The 23,224-nt window shown below is 46.1% G+C and overlaps 1 long non-coding RNA gene across 1 annotated transcript; it reads left to right on the top strand.

Annotated features, from left to right (window-relative positions):
- The first annotated feature begins 543 nt into the window (after window positions 1-543).
- Window positions 544-16,280, top strand: LOC106580152 (uncharacterized). Its single transcript, XR_001322816.2, has 3 exons — window positions 544-796; window positions 12,536-12,791; window positions 15,418-16,280. It is a non-coding gene; the product is annotated as an uncharacterized lncRNA (long non-coding RNA).
- The last annotated feature ends 6,944 nt before the right edge of the window (window positions 16,281-23,224 follow it).

Here is a 23,224-nt window from a genome sequence, read left to right as displayed (position 1 = left end):
GGTTAGGCATTAACTCAGAATGGTTGATTTAAGAGTTAAGGACTGGGATAGGCTTAAAAGAAAAATCTAAAAAACAGAGTTTCATCAGACACTTAACCCACGCACTGTACACACACACCCATACGCACGCATGCACACAAACACACACACACAGCGAGTGTTTGCTTTGACCTCTGGGACTGTGCAGCTGAACTGTTTGGTCTCTGAGTCCCCTCATGAAGGGCAGAACAAGCCGTACTCTTACTCTGTTTATCGTTTTGGGAGCGGTGGGTGCCAAGGTCAACTGAGGTTTACTTCACCAGTCTGGATATGCATGAGGAGCCCTCCTCTATACACACACACTCACACTCTCTTCAGCACTTCTAGTTCCTTTCAGGTTTAACCAGGTATCAATGAGAGAGAGAGAGAGAGAGAGAGAGAGAGAGAGAGAGAGAGAGAGAGAGAGAGAGAGAGAGAGATAAGTGGAGGGGCGAGAGTGGGAGGTGAACTGAACTGAATGAGAGCAATAAACAAATTAGCGAGTGTTGTGCTGTGCCTTGCTCCCTCATTGAGGGTAAACGTCTGGTCTGTTGAACTGGAGGCAGAGAGGGATTCCCAGTGCCTCGGCCAGCCCGGGGCTGTAAATGACTGCCACGGCTGTTAAAGTTCCACTAGCAGGTCTGAGTGAGAGTCCAGTGAGCCAGAGGAGACTATTACTGTAGTGCAATGGGCCAAATTAAAGCAAGGCCTCCCTCCCCTCAGCCACTACACCCAGGCCAACGGGTGCAACCGGTGGCAATTGTGGACAATTTTGGAGGTGAGTGAATGGGCCATTTCTGTCTGACATAACCTTAAGAATCATTTCAAGGTATTAACTCAATATTTCAAAATGATTTAGTTTTGTGAGGCCGGTTCTTATCAAAACAGGTTAACTGAACTATACAAGTTGATGGTGGAGATGATCAGATATTCTGCTGACACAATTGAATGATGTACAAGGTTTCCAAGTGAGAAAGCATCCTTCTATATTTGCCAGTGGTTCTAAACAAGGTGTAGCCTACCCCGTGAAAGTGGACATTTGTGGTGTCCGCATGCTTTCCATCCAAAACAGTTAGTAACAGTTTGTGCATATATTCTGACAACATTTTGTGTTGTTTTTTTTGGTTGTTTTGGTCTTTCGGCAAGGGGTTTTTCATCTGTTCGTGCACACAAAAACATGTCTTGAGGCAAGCCGAATTTCGGTAGCCGTTATTGGTCAACAGTAGGGATTCTTCAATGAAGTGTTTGCTGTCTTGCAATGATAGATGACTCATTTTCATGAGAAAAAAAAAAGAACTAAAAACCAACGACAGATTTGTTGCCTTATCTTAGACTCATTCTGATTATTCTGAGGAAGTGTATACTAGCTACGGTGTCTCAAGATGGACAAGCAGTACTATTGCCGTTTTTTTACAATTTTTCAAGCAAAGTTATTTTAAGGGAGTATGCAAGCACAGTCGTTTGGTTTACCTAGTCGAGTTGGGCTGGGTGCCAGCCGAACCAAAGCTTCCCTTTATCAGTGTGCAGGGCCGGGGAGTGGAGTGGTGGGGACGTGTATTGTGTGAGAGGGATCCTGACGTGAGCGAGACTGGATGCTGTTCCCATATCTAAAACACATGCTCCCTGAACTCCACTAAACAAACAAGCAGTAAAAATCTGGGAGAGAGAAAGAGAGAGAGAGAGAGCGAGAGTTCCCGGTGCTAGGCCATCTGTAGAGATAGAACCAGCTCTGACACATCTCCACCACTCATTGGAAGCACAAATACCCCCCCCCCCCCATCCCCCCTTGTGTTATTGTAACCTCCCTGCCCCCTGTAACAGGCCGCTCACACATGCGTACGCATATTCACCAAACGTATGTGGTGTATTTCTTGTTTGGTTAATCAGGCCAGCTACCTAATATCTGTCCTAAGTGTAGGTGGTATGGTGAAGCTAGGGGGTCAGAGAAGGTGTTACTGATGGACCAGGACGTTTGCTTGTGTGGACACAGACCCACATGACTGTTTGAACCAGGGACGTGTGTTAGGGTTGGTGGAGACTGGGTTAGACTTTTTTTGTGTTTGTAAGGAAGAGGGAGGTGGGAATTTACCAGTTGTGAAGTCGTAAATACCAGTTGGATACATTTACTTGCTTTGAACTTGTTGAGAAACGCTGATTGGCTAATGGCCAACAAGCTACGTGTCGTGCTTGGTAACATTATAGTGTTCAAAAACCATATTAATAGATGTTTTTTATAAATAATGTTTTGTTGTTGCATTTTAACTGCTGAAAATGCTGTTATCGAGATAATCTCCTTAGTAGGTGTTATCAGAGGTCAGCATGTGGGAGAAGTGAGAGCACAGGATGATAGATGAGTTTCCCACCAGCAATTACCAGTTAGAGGGCCGTTCAAGTGGATTTTTCCCAGTCGTATGTGGTAAAGTCCCACTTCCCACTTGGTTATGAATGCAGCATTATTCAGGGGAGGGGACGGAATGACAGAAGGACCAGGGGCGTGCCTAACATTCACCAAGGGATCCAGGGCCTCCAGTGCTATAAATCTAGCCTTTGACCAAGGTTATTAACAGAGGCCTTAAGACAAAGCAGGGAAAAATCCGAATGGATACCTCTCACAGTTGTTATGACTCTCTTCTTTTTAATTTATCGCTCTCCTTCTGTCTTTCTTCATCCCTTATGCCGTTCTCTTCATCTTTCCCATTCTCATTCTCCATTACCATCCCCCCTCTCTTTCTCTTGCTCTCACACACACAACTCACTGATTTCTCTATATCTCCCTCTCTCTCTCCCTCTACTATGTCTTTGCAGCAGTTTACTGCATTTGGGTGTGTTGTTTACCCCACATCCAGAGCAGAGTGCAAGTAATGGCCCATGGAGGAATGTTTGACAACTGTTTAAACCTGTCTATGGTGCTCATTAGACAGATAGATGGCCAACCTGGTGACTGGGACAGGAGAGGGGGGGATGAACAGCGAGAGAGAGACAGAGAGGAGAAAGAGAGAGAGACAGAGAGAGAGCGATTGCGAGAGGGAGAGAGAGCGAGAGAGAGAGAAAGCGAGAGAGAGAAAGAGAGAGCTAGATGGTGAGAGGGAGAGCGAGAGAGAGAGAGAGCGCAGCTGGGTTTGGGATGGGGGGGGGTTATGGTGGGAGCGTGTGTAACCTCATCCTCATCAGCTGGCATGTGCAGTTGGCTCATGTTGGAAATAATTTTTGGGAGAGGGGGTGCTAGTGGGGACATGGAGAATGAGAAAATACCAAGGGATGGCAAGGGCTAGTTTGTAGGTCATTTATTCTAAGCATCCATTAGATGAGGATCAACTGCCACCCCCCCCCCACACACACACACACACAGCCTAAACACCCCTTGCTCTGCTAGTGACCTGCAATTGACTGTTTGAACCTACGAGTGGAGGTCAGGGGGTGTCCCACACAAAGAGGTCAAAAAGTGGTCAGTTGCACTTCCAGCAGTGGTGGGTGAATGCAAAGGCTCTGTTATTGCTGTGATTTATTTAATTGCAGGTTGAGAGGAACCCAAGTGCAAAAAAAACTGCATAACATGGCATCAATTTCCCTCTTTTCTCAGTCTCGTCCCTCCCTCCCTCCCCAAACATACACACAGCAACACAATCCACCTCGGAAAATAAATTCTGGTAGTCCAGCGGCCCTCCAATCTCCCCTGTGGTTTCAGGCATGAAGTAATTTAGCTTTAGAGCTGAAGAAAATAAAACACGCACAAAGATTCATTCTCCCACTCGACTCCGCACCTCTTCAGCTCCTTTAGAAGAAAACAGAAAGGCCATCTGATTCATTGTTTAGGCAAAAGTTCATTGGTAATGAATTATTTTAATGACAACAAAGGCCTTAAATCAGCAGCCTCGTCAAGGCATTGTGGAAGGCAATTTTCATCCGTTGCTTCTCACCAGCAGCCTCGTCAAGGCAGTGTGGAAGGCAATTTTCATGCCTTGCTTCTCACCCTTTGGCTCCCATGAACCATGATAGAGCATTAAATGGGAAATGTTTTCAACATTGGGAAAACCCTTTCCTTTAGTGACGCTAGTTCTCGGTTCATAGCTTATTTGTGCTCGCCTACACAGAGTAAATAGATGTTCGGTCAGACGGACACCTTTTTGGTAAATCCAAGTGAGAATATAGTCTGAAGAGGTCAGCTAATGTCTAACGTAATGACAAGCCCCAGGCTTTGAGAACGACCTTCATCTCTCGTTCAATGTGACGCAATAGCTTTAAATCACCACAGAATCCACAGCCCGACACTTACATCCAACAACGTAGGAACTCTGCGCACGTAGCAGACTAACGTTAACCGCGTCAGACACAAGGGAGAAGGAATCAAGTTCCAAATGTTTCAGTTGTATTCCCATTGTTATTTCAGAACAAGAAACCAAAATAAGGAAAAAAAAGGTGTGTGTTTCTGTGTCTGTGTGTGAGCGTGCCTGTGCGTTTGTGGGTACACGCACACTCCATACACTTGTGTGAGGTATCCTATCTGTCAGTGATCCCTCATAGCCAGCAGACAGGCAGGAGCTGAGTTCCCCACACAGAGGAGAAAAGAGGAGAGGCCTGACCCACTCACATCCGCTAATCCACAGGCCACAGCCAGTCCAGATAGCATCTCATTGCCTGCTGTGGACAGCCTCTCCTTATTACCTGGGATCTAATAGAGTCCGATCTCCCACTCCCTCTCCCTCCGGCTAATCACAGGAGCAGCTGTCAATCAGCCCACGCAGCTAATGCCCTCCATATGAGGCTAACAAGCGAGGAATTCTGCAATTCCCAATCTCCGACTTTTATTTACTGTCCTGAAACGCATGTCCTGTCCTTATTGACATGTGTCACATGGGCTTCATGAGGAAGGAGGTTGTTAACGTGTTTGATCCGATGGGAGATGTGTATTGTGATGACTGCAGGAGAGGTAGGAGAGCAGAGCGGCCATTGCTGTGAGTATGGTACTATGGCATGGCCCTTAAAGGCATGACCCTTGTTATGAAGTAATTAAAGACACTGTGGTTCCCTTGATCCTGGGGGTAAAGGAACACCAGCAGGTGAAATGAAGCACATAATTGCAATCCAAAACTAAGTGGCCTGGCGAAACAATATCGTGGCACAACAAATTTAATAAATAACTTCTGGGCATGCCGTCAAAGGGGCCCAATGTTTCCAGGGGTCCTGCATTGGGAGTGGAGGTGACACTGAGTGTGTTGTCAAGCGTAAATCCCAATGAAGAAGGGCCGGCGAGATGGGTGTCCGTATATCAAAGGCCTCAGTGACTACGGGTGCCATTTGATCTCTGCTCAGGAAATTCAAAATTCCAGGCAGATGAGGGGTGAAATGGAGAGGCCCTTAAGCCCGGCTTGTGCAAGTGATTAGAGGCAGCTGTTTCGATTCACATTTCGGAGGACTTGAACTCTGCAACCTGCCACATTTTTACGTGGCTTGGGCCAGGGCAGACGGGGCAGGAGAAAGGGCAGTCAGTGGTTGTGGCAATGGTGGTGGTGGTCTATTGTAAGGGCAGGGATGGAGATGGGAGGAGGGAGGAAGGGGGAGTTAGGGGTCAGTGTTAATAGTTTGTGGGGGAGAGTGGTTCAGATGGACCATAAAGGAATATCTATCTTAATGTCTCCTCCAGAAGTCGTCTTTCCCCCCCCAAAAAACGTTTGTTTGTACGCATGAGCGTACGAGCGTGTGTCAATGAGTAAATTGCACATGTATCACTTTCCCTCACAATTAGTTAAAATACATTCACACATAATCTGATGCTGTCCGTCATGCAGCCCAATAGTAGATGGATCTCACAGTCGATTGCTAACTATAGCATGCTACTCAGTGAACAGCTATGAGTCCCAATGAGAGCAGCCTGCCAGCCTGGAGGGATGTCATTTGTAATGTGAAAGATCAGCGATGGCAGACCAAGGTCAAAGCTCTCCTATTTCTAAACACTTCTCTCCGTTAGCAGGCCTCGTTATGAATGAGATGACAGGAGTGGTCAGTTGGGGACATGCACGGTAGACATGAACTGTTTCGGAGGGATGATAGAGAGGCAGCGGAGAAAGGTGTGGAAACCAGCAGGTATTGAGAAAATGAAGGGTAGATGGAGGGAAAATAAAGAAAGGGGAAGGAGAGGTGGTTGAGTTAAAGTGAGAGGGAGAGGTGTGTGTGGCAGATGCTGAGAGAGTGAAGGGAACGGAGGGAGAGTGGCCCGGGCATATAAACGATTAGTCCCAAACGTGAGCTGACAGCTGGATGCCTGACCTTGCCTGAGTGTGAGCAACAGCCCCAAGCTTCATCAACATCATTTCCATGCCAAGTCATTTAGACACAATTCTTATTCCGGCTAGGCGGGGGGAGCTCAACCCCCCTCCAAAGACCTCCACCCTCAACCAAGTTTAGAGTAATGGCTTAGGATGAGGTGCTAGCTATCCACATTACAGGCAACCTTCACACCACCAAGGGTCCTTAGGAACGGGCTGGCAGAGTCCTATTACATGGGCCTGCACTCCAAATGATACGCTATTCCCCACATAGTGCACTTCTTTTGATCAGAGCCTACAAAATCTGGTCAAAAACTCGTGCCCTATATAGGGAAGAGGGTGCCATTTGGGGGCGCACAGCCCAAAGTGTCCGTGATAGCATGCTTAGAGGAGTTGACAAAGGGAGGGGGTTTTGACCTCAGCCCTATTTTCACTGCTTAGTTAGTGGAGATATCCTGGTTATTAGACAATGATCTTTCCCCCGTGTTTCAGAAAGGCACAGGATCATTCTGGTCAGGGTTGAACAGCTGCCGTGTCAATCTGAAGAGGGTGCGTCCACTAACATTCCCACGAGGAGGTGCAGACGAGCGCGCACACACGCAGTAACACACATAGAAATGCACACGCTAACAGGCACGGTACGTAAAGGACAGCAATGGTTGTTTTCACATGTACAGTACTTTTACTTAATTCTAGATATTTTTGTCATTTCAGCAGACACTCTTATCCAGAGCAACTTACAGGAGCGATTGGGGTTAAGTGCCTTGCTCAAGGGCACATCAACATGACCTTTCAATTACTGCCACAATTCTCTTTTAACCACTAGGCCGCCTGCTGCCATGCACTGTGTATATAGGCCAAGATTAGGAATCTTTTTATCTGCAGAAAATAACACGATGCAATACCATTTATACGATACAACAACAAACTGACAGCAAAACCAGATCTACTGTGAACCAAAGATTTGACCTTCCCTAGAACATGCCCTTTCCCCTCCAGTTGACCATAAATTGACCCTTTGTGAACTGTAACCTAAAAAGAGCCCAGACCCTCCACCTCCCTCCAGATAATCTCAAACGAATGATTATCTTATCAGTAAGCAAATAGGAGAGCGATGACCCTCTGACCTGGGCTGATCTGCACCGTTTACCTGAGAAGTGTTTGTTTGCCAAAGCCAGGACCCATAGGTCTTCATGCACTGGTTGGTACAACAGACTGTGATCCTAGGCTCAGGCCTTGGGGCTTTAGTTCTTCCCTGCCTAGTAACCTGACTAGGAAAAACTCTGGGCACTAGTCGAGACATTGGGACGATAAGGTTCTATCTGATAATCCAATCACACAATGCTGAGTTGTCAATCAAAAATAACTGTATGTAAGGTGATGTACTTATTGAGTCATGAAAGAGGAAGGCATCACAAAACAGTTCTGAGATCCCAAGTCCTTGGTTCTGGTCCTCTTTTGTAATTACTTATATTTTTCACCACTTTTTAGAAGAATGGCCATAACTTAAAAGGTCTTTATGATAAAAATAAATAAAAGACAAATACAAGTACAGGGGCATCAGAGCTTTTTTTAAAGGCCTATTAGAGACGCGTTGTTGTTTTTGTCTCGTTCTATAGCAACACAAAACATCTCCATGGTAGGGTTATTTCACAAAGATGACAAACTTAACACATTTTATTGATAACTAGCGAGCGGTTTACTGACTTTTGGTGTCAGAGACCAGAAAAATATATCAGTTTACTTATCCAGAAGTAAGCTTTAGTAATGTTGCTAGTTCCATAGGATATAGTGTATTTGTCGTTTTAGTGAACTATCACTTTAACAAATGTGTGATGAACATGAATTGACATGTTTGATGATGTGATTAGAAATAATGAAGGGTATTATCTTTATTTAATCATACTATACTTTTTTAATTTTTTTATTGACCTTTAAATAATTATAACATTCTGTGCCAGCTACTGTAGGACGACATGGCTGAAACCAGATTGACATTTCAGAACTATAAGGTTCTATCTGCGATTGCACCACTCTAAGAAAACAGATTTACAAATGTCTCAGGATTTTGATACTCTGCACTTTAGGTACCTTTAAGGTGAGGACCTTAATGGGTTATGAACGTAGGATTCACTACAAAACTGTTCTGATATCTGGGATGTGAAAACTTTGATACTCAATATTTAAGAACTATGCTTTGCACAGATATGACATTTACATTTTACATTTACGTCATTTAGCAGACGCTCTTATCCAGAGCGACTTACAAATTGGACCTTACAGTCACTTAGTTATAGACTGTCCTTACAGGGCACATAGTCACCCCCTAGTCAGAACACATGGTCAGCGGGGTTGGAGTCCACATTCTACTTCAATCCAGTCATTTCAGTGAACTGAAATTATAATTCCAATTTCAATTTTACCCAATGCTTCTTCAAAAGAACGATCTCAGTTTACTTCCTGAACTGACAGAATTGAAATGAAATTGACCCCAAGATTGATTATCATCTTGGCCATGTTCTGTTATAATCTCCACCCGGCACAGCCAGAAGAGGACTGGCCACCCTTCATAGCCTGGTTCCTCTCTAGGTTTCTTCCTAGGTTCTGGCCTTTCTAGGGAGTTTTTCCTAGCCACCGTGCTTCTACACCTGCATTGCTTGCTGTTTGGGGGTTTTAGGCTGAGTTTCTGTACAGCACTTTGAGATATCAGCTGATGTAAGAAGGGCTTTATAAATACATTTGATTGATTGATGATTAACAGGAAAAACAAGCCTTAGTCTTGGTGGTTGTGAAGTAGCCATAAGTACCAGGTCCTACCCCCCCCAGTCACTGTGAGCCTGTTCCAGCCTCCACACCTCCCTGAGAGGAGCGCCCTGCCACCCCTGCTCCCCTGCGCCAGATTTATGGTACATTTCACACTTTGCCACAATCGGTGGAGGGAGCCATTGATCTGCAACCAGCACTGCAATGTTAATTGGGCAGCATCTTCGAATAAGCAAGATAAATGTGCCCCGGTTTTCCAGAGGTGGATGACGTGTGTGTTTGTCAGTGTGTGTGTGTGTGTGTGTATTTATATGTGCGTGTGTGTGTGTGAGTGAGTTTGCTTGTGTGGGAATTTGAGGGGATGGGGTGTTCTTCAGCCGCCAGGAAATGAGAATTTGAATGTTTTCAGTATTGGGGCCGGGTTACATGAGATTGAGGGGAGCAGGAAGGGGTATGGGGTATAGTCTAGTCCAGCACCTTCACATGCTTAAAACCCTGGATAGGAGGGCCATGATTTCAGGATTTCTTCCGACGGCCTCCTGTGGTTTTGTTGATTGAGTCTTAAATTAAAAATCAACCGGCAGGCAATCTATATGTGTACAAAGTGCCACCTCCCCCGTCAAGCTGATAGACTGTCAGTTCCACTCCAGGGGCTGGGGTGGCTGGTCATGGTCACTGATTGTATCTGGGTGTGTTTAGCAGGGTGAGAGCCCTGTGCTGTTTAATCTAGGTGGGTCCATTGTAATTATCACCAACACAAACAGGGAAGAGTCATTTCACGCCTGTGACCAGGTGAGGTGGTGTGACCTTGCTGATAATGCTGACCACGGGCCACGGATACGTCTGTGTGTGTGTCCGTGCGTGTGTGCTTACAGGCGTGCAGTTTCACCGCCCTATTCATTAACCTGCGTGATACCAGTAGTATATCTTTCTGTAAACCTTTTTCACATTGCCTTTGCCTCTTCTCTATAGTCTGCGGCACACAAAAAGCCTGTCGGTAGTCTGTAGTTCTACAAAAGAGGACAGGATGAGGTCACAAGAATAGCTCCCCATTCTCAACTTCTTTACCTGTCAATTACCTCCTCATTTTAGCAGATTCTTTTATCGAAAGTGACTTACAGTCATGCATTTTACGTATGGGTGGGAACGGGAGTCACCGTGACCTACCAATTGAGCTATCATTTGGGACCCAGTCTAGATATTCTTTAAACCAGGAACACGCTAACCATGCAAACCGCTAGCAGCTCGTGAGCTTCAGAGTGAGAGAGGGCTTGCTTTAGCTTTAACTCAACCCAGTCTTGTGGCTCCCCAACTTTATTGGGTTAGGGCTAATTATTTTTAATGCGTACTGTTGTAAACTATTATTTCAGGAAGACCCCAAGTGTAATCAGCCACGGCCTTGTTTATATAAACTGGAAAATTGGCTCACGACACTGGGGCTAAAGTGCAATTTTTTTGGTTGTTGCCTTGGCCTAGTCAAAGAGTGTTTGTTCGGTTGCAGATGGGCTGTAAATCAAACTCACTGTAGACAGAGACTCAGCCTTTTGTTTCACATTGAGACTGGGAGCTCTTGACCCCGAACGAATGAACCACAAAACATGTGCCACTGAAATTGACTTTACAATCGAACAAAATGTACATAATTTGATCCTCTGGCACCGCGACAACACATCTAATATCTGTTTACGCAGATGTACCATTCTGTCCCCTCGACTAAAATGGTCTCTGTCAGTGTCACTACTCTGTTGACACCAATGCAGCAGTGAAAAAGAGTCATTGATATAATCTTGACCATGAAAGGCATTACGGGGTCTATTTCTGCCCGCCTCTGTATTAGGCAGCTCTAAAGCTCATGTCAATTGCCAGTTTTCCAGTGGGGGGAGCAGGGAGGATCTCAGTGGCGCTGGCAGGCAGTGCACCCACCCTCAGCCCTGGGCCTGTAATCTCCGATTAGGGGGTGGATCAAAGCCTGGATTTAATCTGGGCCACTGGGCAAGGGCGGGTATTATGGCACCATGGCACAGTGTGTTGTGTTTGCCCTCGCCGCGCACACACACACGCACACACACACACACACACAGACACACACACACACACACACAAAAAGCCACTTTGTCTACCTGTCGCCAGTGCCAATGTAGCGATCTGAGCGTGAATGCACCACGTCTGTCTGGCTGCAGTGTGGCCACAGGCGAAGTTGAGCAGACAGAGACACTGACACTGAAAGAGGAAGGAGTCTAAATGACTAAATGCAGAGCTGGGATTAGAGATGGGTGAGGGCTGACAAAGGCAAAAGCTCCCATAACCTCCGCTCTCCTCCCCCGATTCTCTCTCTCTCTCTCTTTCTCTCACATACACACGCAGACACACACGCAGGCACACATGCAAACACACACGCAGACACCCACAAAGTGCATCCTACCATAATGATAGGAATATGAGAGGAGAACATCTTTGCACAGCTCTAGCCAGCGATTTCCCCCGCTGGCTCGGCATTAAGTTTAACCGGCGTGTAATCCTACCCCCGTACACACTCGCCTCCAGTGCAGCTTCATCATAAACAATTAACCTACCGTAAAGTTCCCTCTATGCCACTAAAGGCATTCACCCTGGGTTTTTTCAGACATTTTTGTCAAACTTGCTAATCAGCTTTTGCAACCCATTAACTCGATTGTAACGCTCTGAACTGGATAATTTGCCTTTGTAGGCTTGCCGTGATGCTCCTGATATACTGTGTAATTATTAATTGCCCCTGTAGTAGAAGTAAATATAGACAGATAAAAATACTCATATTTCTCATACAGTACAGTGAGACGAACAATTAAATTGCAGGTGGATCACAATAACAATTCTTTAGTTCAGCTGGCCGATGGCCTCACTACTTGAGGGTAAATTCGGCTCGTTGTTCTTGCAGCAGGCAATTTGAAAGATGCCTCAAGTGTGAGTATGAACACTACTCCAAATTCCAGTTGGCCCCTGTTCTCCAAACCCCAGCCCAAGGCTAAGTTCTGAATGACTATGAAGGAGTAAAGGAAAGTAGACCTCTCTGATTCTCTTTCTGTCTTTTTCTCACCCACACTTTCTTTCTGTGTCACGCACACGTGCAGGCACACACACACACACACACACACACGCACGCACGCACACACATGCTTTGGTGGTTGATTAAAGTCAGAGCGGTCAGGTCTTGGCTCGGGCCAGTCTGGGACAAAGAGCGATGTTTGTGAGGTCCGCTCGCCCTCAAAGGCTCTCTTGTCAAGGGAGGCTCAGAGAGAGCACTGGGGGAGCATAGCCCAGCAAAAGGCCAGCCATTTATCATAGTCCCCCCAAATGAAAGAGCCCAAATGTCTGTTTTTCCCCCTTCCCTCCCCCCTTTCTCTCTCTCTCTCTCTCTCTCTCTCTCTCTCTCTCTCTCTCTCTTCTTCTCTTGCACCTCCCTCTTTTTTTCCCTCCTTCCCTCATCTTCTTTCCTCCCCTTTGTCCACATTCAGCGGGGCTGGGATAGCAGCGCGGGCCGTAACGGCGCAACGCGAGGCCATTTGGACTGCTCTCTCACGCTAAGGCCCTGCCGCTCCTTTGTTTTGCGCTGGGTGATTTGTCAGGCAGCGGTGGCAGAAGTCGAGCCCCTGAGGTTGAAAGGCTATGACCCCAGGAGTGCTGAGTATGAGGCCATAATAGCCCCAGGGCCAGAAGAATGGCCGTCCACCCGGGACAGGACACCACAAAGGCCTGATCTGCATACTTCAGGTAGGGCCCCGTTATAGGAACTGACAGGGGTGTGACGGCCTGAATGGCGTAGGAGGGGGGCTGGGGGGGGGGTTGTGGGTTACTAGTGGGAACCTCGACCACTGCCTCCACTCTACCAGGCTCTCTGAAAAAATCAATAACAACTAATCTCTCCCAACATAATAAACAAAATAGTAAACAATGGTATTGTTTACACGTTTGTGTGTGTGTCTCCTCTGGGCCTTTGTGTGGGCTGCTGGGCTGAATACAGGCAGGCCAGAGGGTTCAACCACACACACATAGGAGGCTGACAGCTGACACACTGGGCCCAACTCCTTGCCCTGCCTTCTCCAGGCCTCTCTATCTCTCTCTCTCTATCTCTCACTTTGTCATTAAAGAAAGAAACACTTTCTCTCACTCTGTTTGTTTGTTTTACTTGTTCCCACCTCCCTGGAGGGAGTAGGAACAGCAACAGAGCCCATTATCAACTGGCCGCCTGCCTTTTCCCCAAAACACACTGCAGCTCCTCTCTCCCTCTCTCTCTCTCTCTCTCTCTCTCTCTTCCCCCTCTCTCTCTCCCCCTCTCTCTCTCTCTCTCTCTCTCTCTCTCTCTCTCTCTCTCCCTCTCTCTCTCTCTCTCTCTCTCTCTCTCTCTCCCCCTCTCTCTCTCCCTCCCTCTCACTCTCTCTCTCTCTCTTCCCCCTCTCTCTCTCCCCCCTCTCTCTCTCCCCCCACCCCCCCTCTCTCCCTCTCCTCTTTCTCTCCCCCTTCTCTCACTCCCCCTTCCCCACCTCTCTGTCTCAGGCCAGATGAGCAAACATTTACAAATGTTTCCTTTCTGAATGACTTCCCTCATAAATGATGTATGTTTGTATTGTGTTTGTATCATTCACAAGGGATTTTTTTGTGCTGCTGTTCATTTTTGTCTCTGTGCACGTGTTAGAATGGGAACATGTGAACCCAGGGATAAGGGGTGTGTCAAATGAAATCACAAGAGTGTGGGTGTCTGTGTGTGTGTCTGTGTGTGTACGTGCGCATGTGCGTGCCACAGAAAGAGAGCGAGAGAGACTCATGAGATGACCAATGACACACGCTGACACACAGAGTTGACACGCAGAACCTCATTAGTAATACAAATTGTTTGTCGTTTAATCTTTTTAACAGGATTTCTGTGTTCAAATATCGAACACAGCTACTCCAGAATTTCAAGATGCACACATGGATTTTACATATCAACTCTTTTCCATGATTGAAACCTATAAACATGTTGTAATGCCCATAGGAGTACCATCCATAGATGACTTGGGTTGAGTCATCAACCTTTGCTCACAACTCAACAAAAATTGGCAGGCATTGGAAGCAGACAAAGTGTTCTAAAAATACAAGGGGGAGATGTTGCAGGGTGAGGGCCTTTCAGCGATAGCTGCCGTGTCCTTGCTCTGTGTCTGGAAGCATTTATGAAGCATTTATGATCCACCAACGCTTCCCATAAGATGAGAGAGAAAAAACACCCGGCTTCAGGAATGTAGCATGGCCTCCAGGCTGGGTCGAGCCTACTGACACACACGCATTCCTCCTTCCATCCATTGTCACACACTGCTTATCATCACAACACAACATAGCCGTGCACACAGTGACTAAGCTAGCTGGGATGTGTTCACAGAGTGGGACCCTGCCAAGGCTACAGTCACTGCAATTATTAAGCAATTACAGTAATGATCGCCAATTCAATCTGCTTCGGCCTTGTTAGCAGCAGGGTTGCATCACCATTGTTCCGAGAGGAACGGAACCTCTCAAATGGCACTAGGTGAACACTTTGAAAGAGAGAGGGAAATCGTAGTCTTGGAGGATTTGTAAGGCGGAGGTGAAGTTGTAAACAGTGCTCAGCTATATCCTTGCTCTTGCGCTGTGTGTGTGTGTGTGTGTGTGTGTGTGTGTGTGTGTGTGTGTGTGTGTGTGTGTGTGTGTGTGTGTGTGTGTGTGTGTGTGTGTGTGTGTGTGTGTGTGTGTGTGTGTGTGTGTGAGTGTGTGAGTGTGTGTGTGTGAGTGTGTGCCTACGTGTGTAGGCAGAGGAATGCCCTGGACTGAGTGGCTAGCAATTTCATACAGTGTTTGGTGTAAAGAAAGAGAGAGAGAGAGAGAGAGAGAGAGAGAGAGAGAGAGAGAGAGAGAGAGAGAGAGAGAGAGAGAGAGAGAGAGAGAGAGAGGGGGAAGATGAATGGTCTCTAAGATGAATGCATGCAGGTCAGGCCGGGACGACCCCCACTCTATGCCGCCCCACTACCATGACATCAGAACAGAAGGGGAAAACATCCCCTCTTTTGTGGTGGGGCTAATTTAATTTGTACCTTCCAATGAGGGGTAAACATGTTTGAACTGTCTGTCTGGGCCCTCTGTTGCCCGTTTGGGGTTCTCACGGGAAACTTCCACCAAGCAGGATATTGCAAACTGCATCGCAACTTTTCTAAACTAATCTAATTGTTGTCCTCTTTTCTTTCACTCCCTCGCTCCCCTCCATCTGTTCTCCTGTGGTCTGGCTGTGCTGTTGCTCCCTGCCGTCCGGGCTGTGCGCTACTCCGACTCCTCTCATCCCACTGGGATGGTCCCTGTGACCTTCTCTGTGTCGGTCTGGAATTTGACGTCAAAGGTCTTGTTGCTAGGAATGGGGTTTTGTTTGGTAACAAATATGACCCCTTCCCCTTCTCTCTCGCTTTCTCTCTCTCTCCCTCTTTCTGCTTTTCTGTCTCTCCATCTCTCGTTCCTCTCTTCTGCCCCCTGCTCTCCTCTCTGTTCTCTCACTGGTTATCTCATGTATTATTTCAGTCTACAGGGGCTTTAGTGGAAATGAAATATGTCTGCCAAGCCTCACCGGGCATGCTCATATTCAGTGTAATTACTAGACAGAGAATCCAGGCTGCAATGGGTATCTATAAATCTGGGATCTCTCACCATTGGCTTTTGAAACCCTACTCTGCATTCTGACACCTAACCTTTCACACCGCCGGGGCTGCTGGGAGTAACCTCTGACCCCCTCTCCGAGTCTGCCAGCCCTGCTCAGTCTGACCTCGCCGAGACACATGACCCCCCGAGTCACAGCTGTGCCTGATCTGTCCTCAGGGGCCGGAAAGGAACACGTCAAATGTATATGTGTGTGTGTGTGTGTGTGTGTGTGTGTTTACTTGTCTTTTTGTTGAGCAAAACTTTTTGTGGAAGGTACTACGCAGCGCACAGACCCCCCGCGCGCAATCAATTTCGTTGAGATACTTTGAGTTTCCTTGTAGGCCTATTTGGCGGGGGAACATGTGAAGCCAGCTGTATAGCCTCTTGCCTGTTTCTGTTTAGGAGTATTTTAATAAAGAATATGAAACAATGTTGTGTCTGTTTGATGCATTTCATTAAATCATGCATAGGTGTTGCTTATATGGGCTAAAATACATTTGTTCATATGGGCTATAGCATACCAAATGTTCATCTGTTATGAAAATAAAATATTTAATGTGTCAATTTTTTTGGGGGTAAAAGGCTGACATTTCAGTTAAAACAGACTCTTTGTCACATGACTATAGAGATGGAAACGTTGTGGTTTTAGAGAGACAAAGTAACAACAGCCTATGATTAATAAAGGTTTAGGATATACTGGGCTCTCACCTTCATCATCATTATTCATATTATTCCAATTCAAGTCACAATTATCCGTTTTGGTATTGTCATCGGTGAGAAGGCTTTCCAACACATGGTAGACCTACCAACGGAAAATGTTTATGTAAAATGTCTGCCTTTTCCCCTACATTTTACCAGTCTAATAAGTCAATTTAATATAGGACCTCACAAAATCCATATTTCCTATGTCGTTTCATTTAGGAAAATGTAGAACATTTCAAAATTACAGAACTGTAATATCTTATGTTTCACAGAGTCGTGGCTGAACGACGACATGAATAACATACAGCTGGTGGGTTATTCACTGCACCGGCAGGATAGAACAGCAGCCTCTAGTAAGACAAGGGGTGGAGGTCTATGTATATTTGTAAACAACAGCTGGTACATGATATCTAAGGTTTTGCTCGCCTGAGGTAAGCTGATAAGCATGATACAGCATGATAAGCTGTAGACCACACTATCTACCTAGAGCGTTTTCATCTATATTCTTCGTAGCTGTCTATTTACCACCACCGATGCTGGCACTAAGACCGCACTTAATGAGCTGTATATGCCCTTAAGAACACAGGAAAACGCTCATCCAGAGGTGGCGCTCCTATTGGCCAGGGACTTGAATGCAGGGAAACTTAAATCCGTTTTACCTCATTTCTACCAGCGTGTTAACCTGTTAGGGCTAGGGGGCAGTATTTGCACGGCTGGATAAAAAAATTTACCCGATTTAATCTGGTTACTAATCCTACCCAGTAACTAGAATATGCATATACTTATTATATATGGATAGAAAACACCCTAAAGTTTCTAAAACTGTTTGAATGGTGTCTGTGAGTATAACAGAACTCATTTGGCAGGCAAAACCCTGAGACAGATTCTGACAGGAAGTGGATACCTGATGTGTTGTATTACCTTTAAACCTATGCCATTGAAAAACACAGGGGCTGAGGAATATTTTGGCACTTCCTATTGCTTCCACTAGATGTCACCAGCCTTTACAAAGTGTTTTGAGTCTTCTGGAGGGAGATCTGACCGAACAAGAGCCATGGAACGATGATGGCCCATTAGACACCTGGCGCGCGAGTTCATGTTGGGTACCCTCGTTCCAATACGTTATAAAAGAGAATGCATTCGTCCACCTTGAATATTATTCATGTTCTGGTTAAAAAGGCCCTAATGATTTATGCTATACAACGTTTGACATGTTTGAACGAACGTAAATATATTTTTTCCCCTCGTTCATGAAGTGAAGTCCGGCGGGCTTAGATCATGTGCTAACAAGACGGAGATTTTTGGACATAAATGATGAGCTTTTTTGAACAAAACTACATTCGTTATGGACCTGTGATACCTGGAAGTGACATCTGATGAAGAGAATCAAAGGTAATGGATTATTTACATAGTATTTTCGATTTTAGATCTCCCCAACATGGCGGCTAGTCTGTATCGCAACGCGTATTTTTCTGGGCGCAGTGCTCAGATTATTGCAAAGTGTGATTTCCCAGTAAGGTTATTTTTAAATCTGGCAAGTTGATTGCGTTCAAGAGATGTAAATCTATAATTCTTTAAATGACAATATAATATTTTACCAATGTTTTCTAATTTTAATTATTTAATTTGTGGTGCTGACTTGAATGCCGGTTATTGGAGGGAAACGATTTCCTGAACATCAACGCCACAGTAAAACGCTGTTTTTGGATATAAATATGAACTTGATAGAACTAAAAATGCATGCATTGTCTAACATAATGTCCTAGGAGTGTCATCTGTTGGAGATTGTAAAAGGTTAGTGCATAATTTTAGCTGATTTTATGGTTTTGGTGACGCCTGTCTTTGAATTGGCACAACATTACACACAACTCTTGTAAATGTACTGTCCTAACATACTCTAAATGTATGCTTTCGCCGTAAAACCTTTTTGAAATCGGAAAACGTGGTTAGATTAAGGAGATGTTTATCTTTCAAAGGGTGTAAAATAGTTGTATGTTTGAAAAATTTGAATTTTGACATTTATTTGGATTCAAATTTGCCGCTCTTGAAATGCACCTGCTGTTGATGGAGTGCACCACGGGTGGGACGCTTGCTCTCCCTCGCCCTCCATTTCACCATAATTCTATCCTCCTGATTCCTGCTTACTGGCAAATATGGAAGCAGGAAGCACCAGTGTCTCGGTCAATAAAAAAGTGGTCAGATGAAGCAAATGCTAAGCTACAGGACTGTTTTGCTAGCACAGACTGGAATATGTTCCCGAATTCTTCCGATGGCATTGAGGAGTACACCACATCAGTCACTGGCTTCATCAATAAGTGCATCGATGACGTCGTCCCCACAGTGACTGTACGTACATACCCCAACGAGAAGCCATGGATTGCAGTCAACATCCACACTGAGCGAAAGGGTAGAGCTGCCGTTTTCAAGGAGTGGGTCTCTCACCAGGAAGCTTATAAGAAATCACGCTATGCCATCCGACGAACCATCAAACAAGCAAAGCGTCAATACAGGACTGCGACCAAATCAAACTACACTGGTTCCGACGCTCGCCGGATGTGGCAGGGCTTGCAAACTATTACGGACTACAAAGGGAAGCACATCCAAGAGCTGCCCAGTGACATGAGCTTACCATACGAGCTAAATTACTTCTATGCTCGCTTCGAGGCAAGTAACACTGAAACATGTATGAGAGCATCAGCTGTTCCAGATGACTGTGTGATCACGCTCTCCGCAGCCAAGTAAGACCTTTAAACAGGTCAACACTCACAAGGTGAGGGCCAGACGAATTACCAGGACATGTACTCCGAGCATGCGCTGACCAGCTGTCAAGTCTTCGCTGACATTTTCATGCTCTCCTTGTCTGAGTCTGTAATACCAACATGTTTAAAGCAGACCAACATAGTCCCTGTGTCAAAGTCTATAGCCACGTCTGCAGCCATGAAGTTCTTTGAAAGGCTGGTCATGGCTCACATCAACACTAGTATCCCAGAAACCATAGATCCAATCCAATTTTCATACAGCCCCAACAGATCCACAGATGATGCAATCTCTTTTGCACTCCACACTGCCCTTTTACACCTGGACAAAAGGAACACCCATGTGAGAATGCTATTCATTGACTACAGCTCAGGGTTCAACACCATAGTGCCCACAAAGCTCATCACTAAGCTAAGGACCCTGGGACTAAACACCTCCCTCTGCAACTGGATCCTGGACTTCCTGACGGGCCACCCCCAGGTGGTTAGGGTAGGTAACAACACATCCGCCACACTGATCCTCAACACGGGGGCCCCTCATTGGTGCATGCTCAGTCCCCTCCTTCACTCCCTGTTCACTCATGACTGCACGGCCAGGCACGACTCCAACACCATCATTAAGTTTGCCGATGACACAACAGTGGTAGGCCTGATCACCGACAACGATGAGATAGCCCATAATGGGGAGAGCAGAGACCTGACCGTGTGGTGCAAGGACAACAACATCTCCCTCAACGTGATCAAGACAGATGATTGTGGACTACAGGAAAAGGAGGACCGAGCACGCCCCCCATTCTCATCGAAGCTTCAAGTTCCTTGGTGTCCACATCACCAACAAACTAACATGGTCCAAGCACACCAAGACAGTCGTGAAGAGGGAAAGATACAACCTATTCCCCCTCAGGAGACTGAAAAGATTTGGCATGGGTCCACAGATCCTCAAAAGGTTCTACAGCTGCACTATCGAGAGCATCCTGACTGGTTACATCACTGCCTGGTATGGCAACTGCTCGGCCTCCGACCGCAATGCACTACAGAGGGTAGTGCGTACGGCCCAGTACATCACTGGGGCCAAGCTTCCTGCCATCCAGGACCTCTATACAGCGCGGTGTCAGAGGAAGGCCCTAAAAATTGTCAAAGACTCCAGCCACACTATTCATAGACTGTTCTCTCTGCTACGGCACGGCAAGCGGTACCGGAGTGCCAAGTGTAGGTCCAAGAGGTTTCTAAACAGCTTCTACCCCCAAGGCATAAGACTCTTGAACACCTAATCAAATGGCTACCCAGACTATTTACATTGACTGTCCCCCCCCCCTTTTTACGCTGCTGATACTCTCTGTTATTATCTATGCATAGTCACTTTAATAACTTAATTACCTCGACAAACCGGTGCCCCCACAAATTGACTCTGTACCGGTATCCCTGTATATAGCCTCGCGATTGTTATTTTACTGCTGCTCTTTAAATATTTGTTACTTTATTTTTTAAATTTTTTTAAGGTATTTTTCTTAAAACTGCATTGTTGGTTAAGGGCTTGTAAGTATGCATTTCACTGTAAGGTCTACTACACATGTTGTATTCGGCGCATGTGACAAAAAAACATTTGATTTGATTTGTAGTCTGCTTTTAGCCTTCAGCCTTTATATAACCATATGAATTAATGTATATTCAATATTCTGCTCATATGAACAGATGTACATGTACATAGGCCTAGGCTAAAATATTTTGGGGCCATAACTGAAAATTTCTGTAGGCTATGTATACAATATTCTACCCCCTTGAATGGATGTATATAAAATATTTGTAGCCATATGTGATTGAATGAAAAGCAATTAACATACACATTGCGAGTGTGCGTGAGTGTCTGTGTGTTGGCCCTGCACGGACACTCACAGGGGATACACAAAGAGATAGGTGGGTTACAACAACAAGGTCTCTCTGACACGGAGGCCATGACACCGAGAGAATCAAGGTCAGACAGTCTATCAATCAACCCAGAGGTCAGCCACCCCATAATGGGACTGTGTCTGTTCTGGATGCTAATGTCATCTGTTAAAAACATACTCATGGATGATAAATCACAATATTGATCCTGAATGCTACATTCCCTTTACAATCACGAGGAGTAGGGTCTAAAATGCATGTGTTGGATAGCATAGAGCTTTAACATCCACAACAGCGACCACTCTCTGGATTTATTTATCTAGGCGAGTCAGTAAAGAACAAACTCTTATTTACAATGATGGCCAAACCGGGGCGACGCTGGGCCAATTGTGCGGAACCCTATGGGACTCCCAATCACGGCCGGTTGGGATACAGCCTGGAATCGAACCACGGTCTGTGGTGACGCCTCTAACACTGAGATGCAGTGCCTTTGACCGCTGCGCCACTCGGGAGCAAAGGTCACTTGGAGCTGTGTGTTGTTGTTATTGTTGTGTTATGGTGGTAACCTCCAAGAGCCAAGGGGACCAAAGGGGCCAAAGGCGCCATGGTCTGTGGCCCGAGGTGTTTTGGGCTTGGTGTGGAGAAAAGGTGCTGGGATGTGTGTTGCACCGTTGCCCCCCTCCACCGGTGCTCCTAGCCCATGTCTGACCAGCCCAGAGCCCAGGGCCTCTCTGACCTGCAGCTGTGTTGACTGTCAACACAGAGCTGTGTTAGGACAGCTGGGAGAACAAGAGCGCTAGGGCGGAGGAGTAGACCACATCCACACACACACACACACGCGTGCGCGCACACGCACACACACACGCACATGCACACTCACAGGCACAGGCACAAGCACGCTCCCACACACGCATGCGTATACAGCCTCTACACATATGCACGGCACGCATGCGTGCGCACACACACACACACACACACACACACACATTATAGCATTGCTACACTTAGACTTGTGTGTTTTCGACCAATGTTGAACCCTTGTAATCGCGGGGGCTAACGACATACCTCATGAAGGTCACACACTGCTCCATTACTCTCGCCTTAACAGTGTGGGCTGCATGCGTGTGTGTGTGTGTGTGCATGTGAATGAGAGAGAAAGACCATACAATCTGTGCACATCTAAGACCCCACTCCTCGCCACCACACACTCAACCTTTTAAAAAACGTGACCTCTAACCATCTACTTATCCCTGACTCACCATCCCACCTTCCCTGTAGCTTAGTTGGTAGAGCATGGTGTTTGCAACACCAGGGTTGTGGGTTCGATTCCCACGGGGGGCCAGCACAGAAAAAAATGTATGAAATGTATGCATTCACTACTGTAAGTTGCTTTGGATAAGAGTGTCTGCTAAATGACGTAAATGTAAATGACCAGTGGTTTTACAGCCCAATTTCAGCCCTCCCTCCTCCAGCTGGTACTTTGGGACTGGCCCTGATTCACACAGCCTATATCCTGTCCATGTGCATCCCCTCCCCTGCATGGGAACCTGCTTCATGGGAGCCAACAAACACCCTGCATACTTGTGGTGGGACTCTCAGCATGGGCTCTACTGTTAAGGCTGCCTGGGGGAACTCCACTTGCATCATAGGGCAAATCTCCACCACATAGCTTTCAATGGACATTAGGTGAGTAAAATAGTTATGGAATATCTATTGGTGCCTTATATGGTGTGGGATTTGAACAGTTTCTTCGCATAAGCCAATGTATTCAAAGCAAAAGGTGGCATTCTTCCAGTGTCTGGGATCTTCCCCTTTGTCTTTAAAGCTGAAATCCTTAACGATTAAACTGCCACAACGGTTTGCAATATCACAACAGCAAAGAAGTTACTGCAAGCAACAAACACTGTTTTTTTTCCCCCCATCGGACATCATTGCACGTGCGATAAAACAGCAGAATATGTACTGTCATTTATCATCTCCGCTATGTCAACGGAGCAAAAACAACAACATAGGCTGTGGGGCGGACAGTGGCGCTGTTTCCCCTTACTGCGGATTCCATCTTTTTATCAGGGATCTGTCTAACCGGTCTCCTTGGATACCAGCGTGGCTAACTCAATCAGAGTGAGACCTTTATTCTGACGCAGGCATTGACACCTCATAATTGGTATTGAC

This window comes from Salmo salar, chromosome ssa20 (assembly GCF_905237065.1).
Source record: "Salmo salar chromosome ssa20, Ssal_v3.1, whole genome shotgun sequence".
NCBI classification, from domain to species: domain Eukaryota; kingdom Metazoa; phylum Chordata; class Actinopteri; order Salmoniformes; family Salmonidae; genus Salmo; species Salmo salar.
The sequence above is the reverse complement of the archived record's forward strand: the minus strand, read 5'-3'. Positions and strand labels throughout refer to the sequence as shown.